Here is an 8949-nt window from a genome sequence, read left to right as displayed (position 1 = left end):
CGACTTTTGATTTTTTTTTATATTTATTTTTAAACAACCTATTTTATATTTTATATTTTTGACTAACTCGATATAAACCACTTCTTTTTTATTTGATATATATATATTTTTCAAATGTATTTTTTTGTTAAATATATTTATTTTACGAACTTGTTTTTTGTATTTAATTTCGGTACTGTACCAAGCTTAACTGATACCGACCAAATTCACGTCAAATATTTGTTGTAACGCACGGGTTTTATCACTGACTGGGTTTACCGATTTGTGTTATTTTCTTTAATAAGGTTCATTTTATGAATTTATTTCTTGATTTAGTTTAACTAGCTTAACCAACCTAACCGAACTTGTACGAATTGACAAAAAAGTATTTAAACAAAATTGATGCAAATTATTTGATGCATATGAAAAGGTAAAAGTATTTTCCTCCGTATAAACGTCAACAGCGAAATAATTAGGCAATCAAATTTTTGAGAACTTCATGTTATTTGTTTAATCATTTTTTTGTTAAAAATTAGTGAATGCTTTCAAAAAAAAGAGAAAAAAATAAGAAAATAATAAGAACCTTTTATTCCTTTTCATGTTTTTCTAGGAAATTTACGGTGTTCAATAGTGAAGTTTTTGCCTTTTCAGATGCACGGATATTACTTTCGATATTTTTTGATCGACCATATTACAAGTTTTATTATTAATGAAAATACTACATTTAATTGACCAATTTAAATAAGCAGGTTTAATATTATTAAAATATAAAGTTATTCAATAAGATTAGGAGGGAGAATACATTTTTTTTCATGACCACTCTTTTGGTAAATAGTTTTGAATCAACACCAAATTGGTAAATAATTTTTCCACCAAAACTCTTTTGGGGAAAAAACTCCAAAATTGTTACGGGTACAAAGTGTTGACTTGAAATGTCAAACGGATGAAAGTTAGAATTTTAAACATGACAATTTATTTTCAAGGACACTTTTAGAAAAAAAAAATCAAAAAGTTTGGGATTTGGTAAATTGACTATTTTTTCCATCGACTATTAAAATTTAAGAATAGATAGTGAACACTTACGACATGTCAACCCTATGCTTATCAATGCTTCTAACTTGTATCAATTTTTAAACATTTATGTCAGAATTTACTTTTCCTTTAATGATGATTAGAACGTTGTATGGGAAGCATGTCATGCGAAACTATGCTCAAATAAAGCAAAATATTCACAAAATTGAATGAGTTAACATGTTATTTTTTATGTTGTCAAACTTATCAAAACTTTTTCATGGTTTAGCTCAAAAAAACATAGTTCTTGAAGAACATCCGACGTTATAATTTATAGTTCTTCTTTCCTTCTATGGGTTGTAAATTGATAAATATATCAACAAATGTAACGATCCTTTAGTATTTAGGCTGAGTTGTCAGAACTACTATTGTATGAGAAGTCTGCTTTCTGTTCTTTCGATTATACATATATGATACTGACAATGAAAATTTCAATAAAATGAGTGTTCTCAGGTACGATATTGCACGTGCAATTTTTTATTAAGTTCATTAAAAAAAATCATTTTGTGATATTAATAAAATCAATTTATATACATATAGTATAGATACAAGCATAAATGTAATACATTTTTTCTTATACATTATGTAATTATTTTCTTTACTTGTAATTTTATGGGCCTAAAAACTAGTAGTTAATAGAATTAAACAACTATGCATATAAATACTAATACATATTTTTATATGGAAAACTTTTTCCATCTTTAATACGCATTGAGAACTATTGATATGCATGGCATCAAAATTGACTTTTATCCACGTTGTTCATACGTCTTCCTCATGTGTTTAGATGAATTCCATTTTAATAGGTTAATCAAAAAGGACAAATGAGTGGTAAAGAAACACTAGTCAACCTTTGGTCTAATAGCTTAGTCCTTAGGTTAAATGTTAGTATTTCTCACAGGGGTAGAACAGAATCCAGTTGATGAGAGTGAACCACCTACAAAACAAAACACTGTAAACTCGCTATGAGAAGGAGACGAGGGATCTTCTTGTAACCACCATCCGACGTGAGAATCAGTACGAGAGATTGAATATAAATCAAAGACAAGTTATCACGGATCACTAGTGAGTGTTCTTGGATGAAATGAGAGAATGTATAGGTTGCCTGTCATGTTAGGAAATCCACCAATCGAAGAGCTTGCACGTGCTCAAGGAAAGTTGGTGAATAAAGTAGGTGACTGATGGCGACATTTGTACTAGGTAGTACTATTGAAGGTGCGCTGTCAGTTTCCTATCAGTTGGAAGTCCTTTTAGATGAGATACTCCTTTCTTACACAATACCTAGAAAGATTTCTAGAGTCAACTTTCCTGAAATATCAGGGAATGTTTGGCGCATGGTTGGCTATCCGTCAGCGCTGTACGTCTTTGTTCTCAATTCATTTTACAGTTCCGCAGAGTGTGTAGGTTCGCCTATGGAAGCTTCTATCGCCTTCAAATGGTAATAAACCATTTTATTTTATTGTTCGTTACATTCCTGATCTATTCTATTAACTCATAACAAACAAAAAAGTCTAATTGTAGATGAAGAATCAATTTTAGGATTTTATTTTGTAAGGCCATGTTTGTAAATTAATAATAGTTTATAGAATCTCGTTTATCTATTAAAAAAATCACCATGCCAAAGCAAACATTAAAAGTATTTTGTTTGGTATTTTTAAAGGGGAATGATAAGGACCAAGTCTCAAGTCGTTGTGGTCACGGAGGAAAGTTTCAAAGGCGATTGTAAGGAAAGTTGACGTTGACCAATTAAGTAGATGAAGTTGAATGTTTCGTAGTGAGATTGATTGCAACTTACAACAAGACTTTTTTTATAGATACTCTAAATTGATAAAGAAATAACATTTATAAACAAGAAAAATATCACCAATCTTAATATTTAACTAGCTTTTGTATCTAGTTGAGTTGTGGCGGTACAATAACATGCTTTCGATTGTTATGGGTTAAGTTTATTGTGATACTGACACTAAATTAAAAAAAACAGTTTGTCTACACGGAAAATAGTAGCGACAATCGTATAACATAAGGTACCGACACAAAACACAAACAATAAATTAGTAAACATTCAAAAAGTATCGACATTCGTAAAGGATGAAACAGTAACAGAACTCGTATAGCTTATGCTAAAATATTTAACATATTAAAAATACTAAAAAATAATATACTTAAAACAACATTTATTCGGTCGTAAAACCCGAGCATTGCAGCAGCGAGTTGAGACAAATTTGGTCGGTTTTAGTTACGTTCGTAACAATATTGAAACCAAAACGTGAAAGACCTCGTATCGCCTATAATACAAAATTTGTATGATTATAACGACGCTTATTTGATTGGTAAAACCCAAAGTTACGATGGCGAGTCAATAAAAAAACATTTTTATAGCAAACAGAAAAAGAAAGAAGAAAACTTTATAATATTCCAAAATGCAAAAGTAAAAATAAAAAAAATATATATAGAAAGGAAGAAAAATAAAAAAATAAATTTTGTAGCGCCGAGCTTTGATTTTTTTATCTATAGGTATATACTAATAACTAGCTTTAGAGCCTATGTAACACACATGATGATCTAAATAATTAAGTTACAAATAAAACAATACATAATGTATATAGACTAATGTATTACATCTATGCTTGTATCTTTATACATAAATTGATTTTATTTATATCACAAAATGATTTTTTCCAAAAAAATGAATTTAATAAAAAAAATAATGTACGTGCAAAACATACCCGAGACACTCCATCTATTGGAAATTTATTCTCAGTATCATATATGTATAATTGAAAGAAATTTGGTTATGAACTAATTTCAGAGAATACTTTTCATATAATAATAGTTTTGAGCTACATCATGAAAAATATTTTGATAAGTTTGAAGGGCTTCTCGACTTTTCCAATTGACAAAAATTAACAGGTTAACCCGTTCAGTTTTGTGAGTTGCTTCACGTGAGCGTAATTTTGTTTGACATGCTTCACATACAACATTCTGATCACTAATCAAAGAAAAGTCAATGCTGACACAAATATTTCTAATTTGATAAAAGTTAGAAGCATTGATAGGTCTAGAGGTGGCTTGTCGGAAGTGTTTGCCATTTTTTATTAAATTTTAATAGTCATAGGAAAAATACTCAATATACAAAATCCCGAATCTTTTGACTATTTCTAAAAACGTCTTTAAAAATAAATTCGAAACCCAATCACATTTAAAATTCTAACTTTCATTTGTTTTACATTTTCAAGTCAAAACTTTGAACCCGTAACAAGTTTGATGATAAATCTATTTGCATTCTCAAAATTTTAAAAATATTCAGATTGTCCATTTTTACCTACAAAAAATTTGAGTCAAATGTTGTTAATTTGTACCAAATGATCTATTTACCAACTTTTAACCCGTAACAATAAAAATTAAGTTCCATAAAAAACCGAAGCAATCCTTGATAAAAACCCAAGAAACTAAATATGATAAACTTTATTATATTTGAAAGTGATTGATATATACTATCCTTATAATTTAACACATATATACATAGCTTACTAAATTAACCGAAAATTAAATAGATAAATTTAAAACATATATTTATAATTTATAAATTAATATGAGAATATAAAAACAAACAATAAATTATTTTAAAAAATGGATAAACTTATAAGCATGGGCGCGGTTGCATAGTGAATGCCCCCCCCCCCCCCCCCTCAACCTCACCATCCTCTTCCTCTTTACCCTCAACAGACTTCCACCGGAGCAACGATGTCTCTGGCCGAGAACCCTTTTCCGGGCAATCGGAATCACGTCCTTTTTCAGCCGTACTCCATCGTCGGAGCTCCGGTTTCTCCGACTTGACTGTTTTCTCAAAATGGGTTTTTGTAAAAGATCTGAATCAGGTGGAAAGTTTAGAGCTTTGGATGATATGACGGCTGGTAGATCTGTTTTGCCGGTGATCTTCATGTTGTACGGCGAGATTCACTGTTGTTATTATTATTATTATTATGTTTAAATTAGTTTGATTTTTATTATTATTGTATTTAATAAATTTTTTGGTTTTTTGGTTTTATTAACAAAAAAAAATAAATTAAAGGGGCTTCGAAGCCCCATCACCACAGAGGGGCATCTTTGGGTGAGGCTTTGATGCCCCCAATGTCCACTTGGTGCTGACGTGGCACTGTGGAGATGTTTCAAAGTCTCTCACCATAGAGGATGGTCTTAGAATAGATAGATTATAATTTATTAGTATAACTTATTAATAAAAGCGTAAAGAAGCCGTCCAAAAAATAAAATAAAAAAGGTGTGAAGAAAAAATAAAATTGAAGGTTCTTTGTTGTAGCAAGACAATTCTACTTGTGTATAAATTAGTTAACATAAGTAGTTAAAACAACTTTTGGAAAATATAATGAAATTAGATATAATATTTGGTATATATTAATTAAGAAAAAGAGATTGATCAAATCCATATATCGTATACATATTTATACAGTTAACATAACAACTGTCAAATACAGTTATTTGAGGTTGTATATATGATTTTATAACACTCCCCCTCACATATACATTACTGTTCATTATACATTATTAACAACATGCTTCAGGATAATGCTAATTAAATTCTTCAGGACCTATCAAATAAACTGATACTACTGGATCAGTTTTGCTGCTTCATTAAAAACCTTACTAAGAAAACTCAATGGGACAAAACTTAGTGAAGGAAAAGAGTACAACGTGTATAATGCTCCCCCTCAATTTAACTAACGTCTTTCAATCTTTGAAGCCCGATCATTTGTGATAACTTCTCAAAACTGCTTCTAGGTAAATATTTTGTGAATAAATAAGCTAAATTGTCACTTGACTTGATCTCACGAACTTCAATTTCCCCTTCTTTCTGCAGGTCATATGTTGAGAAGAACTTCGGTGAGATGTGCTTTGTTCTGTCACCTTTGATGTAGCCTTCTCTGATTTGAGCTATATAAGCAGTATTGTCTTCATAGATAATCGTCGGGTCTTTCTTGATTTGTTCTAATCACACATGCTTCTTGTATGTGATTAATCATTGACCTTAACCACATGCATTCTCGACCGACATCATATAGTGCTATTAGTTTGGACTTGCACATAAACCCATAATTGGGTGGTGTAGCGATACGCTAAGGCCAAACATACAGGATCATCGCGTATCGCTATGACTTTGTTAAGCAACCGGGTACACGTGTCCAACCACGTGTCAACTCGTGGCATGATTTGACGAGCCATGTGTCACAACGTGGCAAGGCGGCGTAAATTACGGTGTCGCGATACGCGATGGCCAGCAGTTTACTCCATCGCGTATCGCGATGGGGTACAATATTCGCCTATAAATAGGGAGTTACGGGATTGAACTCAAATCACCCAAAACACCTTCAATCTCACACACATAAGCCTAGGGAATTGTGCCCAATTGCCGTGACGAGCCAAAGTTCTGTTTCCTCGAAGTTCGTGCAAGTTTCCGAAGTTATAATCATGTTAGCAATCATATAAGCGAGTAGATCAAGATCCTACCGACAAGTCATCACCTTTTCTTAGTATTATCATTCCAAGTGTTCTTGCTAAGGTAGGGATTATGATTAAGATATTCATTTATAGCTTACACATCAATCGAGGCTATGGCCTTTAACCTTGAAAGTATGTTATAAGTATTCACAGGAGTTTTCATAAACATTACTTCTTAATGAAGTAATGTTAACAAAAGATATATTTTGACGGGCATGTAGTAAAATGTAAGGGGGATATCACTAGTAGTGAGTTTCTTACCTAAGGAAAAGTAATTCGTACAAATCCCAATCAACCGCGGGACCCGTTTACTTACCTGGAAAAACTCACCAAGGTGTTAGAATGGATGCTTCGGTACGTGAACGATCTTCGGATATTGCACGTATCACCTATAAAGGTAATGTGTAGTATGCCTAGTATGATACAATGTATGAATGATATACGAATGTATGAGCATGTACAAAATTATGTAAATATGAAAGGAAAGTATGATGGTATGGTTGCATGGAATGAAGGGCACCGAACCCTAATACTGTCCTTGCAAGAAGGATTAAATAACTTTACCATATAATATGATGCTTCGCACATGGGAATGGGATGTGTTTTGATGCAAGGAAAGAAAGTAATTGCTTATGCTTCAAGACAATTAAAAGTTCATGAAAAGAATTACACCACACACGACCTTGAATTGGGCGCTATAATTTTCGCATTAAATTTATGGAGACATTATCCATATGGTGTAAAGTTTACAATATACACTGATCACAAAAGTTTAAAGTATATATTCGATCAAAAGGAATTGAACATGAGACAAAGGCGTTGGATGGAAACTCTCAATGATTACGATTGTGAGATCATATATCAAGAAGGAAAGGCACACGTTGTGGCTGACGTCTTAAGTAGGAAGGAACATGAAAAGCCAAAGAGAGTCCGAGCTCTCAGATTAGAACTCAAAGTTGATCTGAATAATCAAGTCAAAGAAGCTCAGAAGTTGGCACTGGAAGAAGGAAACATTAAAGCCGAGAAAGAGAACGGTACAATCGATCAACTAGTCAATGGAAGTCATAAAATACTTAGGCTCAGTACAAGGATTTGGCTACCGATGGTTGGAAGTTTATGAGACAAGATTCGTGAAGAAGCTCATAAGTCCAAATACATGATGCATCGGGAAGCGACAAGATGTATCACAATCTAAAAGACGATTATTAGTGGATTGGTATGAAGAAGGATATTGATCTATATGTTGCCAAATGCCTAACATGTTCTAAAGTAAAAGCCGAACATCAAAAGCCGTTAGGATTATTACAACAACCGGAAATACCAATTTGGAAATGGGATATTATAACTATGGATTTCATCATGAAGATACCCAAAACTTCTCGTCAAAATGATGCAATCTGGGTTATTGTACTGCATATCATCCCCAAACATATGGACAAAGTGAGCAAATGATTCAAACTTTAGAAGACATGCTTCGTGCCTGCGTCATCGATTAGGAGGAAGTTGGGATACTCATCTTGATCTAATGGAATTCTCGTACAACAATAGTTATCATAAGAGTATCCAAATGACACCATTTGAAGCGTTGTATGGACGCAACTGTAGGATACCTGTACGTTGATCAGAGACAGGTGATAACCAACTGTCAAGACCCGAAATTGTTAAAAGAACCACTGATCAAGTAATACAAATTCGTGAACGCTTGAAAGTAGCAAGAGATAGACAGAAGAGCTATGCGGACATCCGCCGCAAACCATTAGAATTCAAAGAAGGCGATAGAGTACTACTCAAAGTATCACCATGGAAAGGTGTAGTACGATTCGGGAAGAAAGGGAAATTGAGTCCACGTTTCGTTGAACCATTCAAAATACTTGAAAGAATTGGAACAGTTGCTTACCGACTGGAATTACTCGAAGAAATGAAAGGCATTCACGATGTGTTTCGTGAATCTATCCTACGCAAGTGTTTAGCCGACGAAACTCTTGCAATGCCTTTACAAGATGTTAAAGTCAACGAGAAACTTAAATTCGTAGAATAACCGATTCAAATTGAAGATAGCATGATCAAGTTCCTCAAGCGCAAGCGACTCAAGCTCGTCAAATGGGATTCAAGACGAGGTCCCGAGTATACGTGGGAACTCGAGTAAGAAATGAAGAAGAAATACCCCTAGCTATTCCAATAAATCTCAAGGACGAGATTATTCAAAAGGCGGGGAGGATGTAACACCACCTAAAATACCCTCATGGAGTTTAGCCAAAAATGTCTAACTTATAAGTCTAGGGACTTAAAATAAAAATTCTAAAACTTCTGACACATCGCGATACGCGACGGCGTAATCATAAGCCCATCCCGTATAGCGATGGACTTGCACATAAACCAGAATTA

The sequence above is a fragment of the Bidens hawaiensis genome, unplaced genomic scaffold (assembly GCF_021521415.1).
Source record: "Bidens hawaiensis isolate Kalapana, Puna unplaced genomic scaffold, B.hawaiensis_p1.1 tig00036739_1, whole genome shotgun sequence".
Taxonomy (NCBI): Eukaryota; Viridiplantae; Streptophyta; class Magnoliopsida; order Asterales; family Asteraceae; genus Bidens; species Bidens hawaiensis.
The sequence above is the reverse complement of the archived record's forward strand: the minus strand, read 5'-3'. Positions refer to the sequence as shown.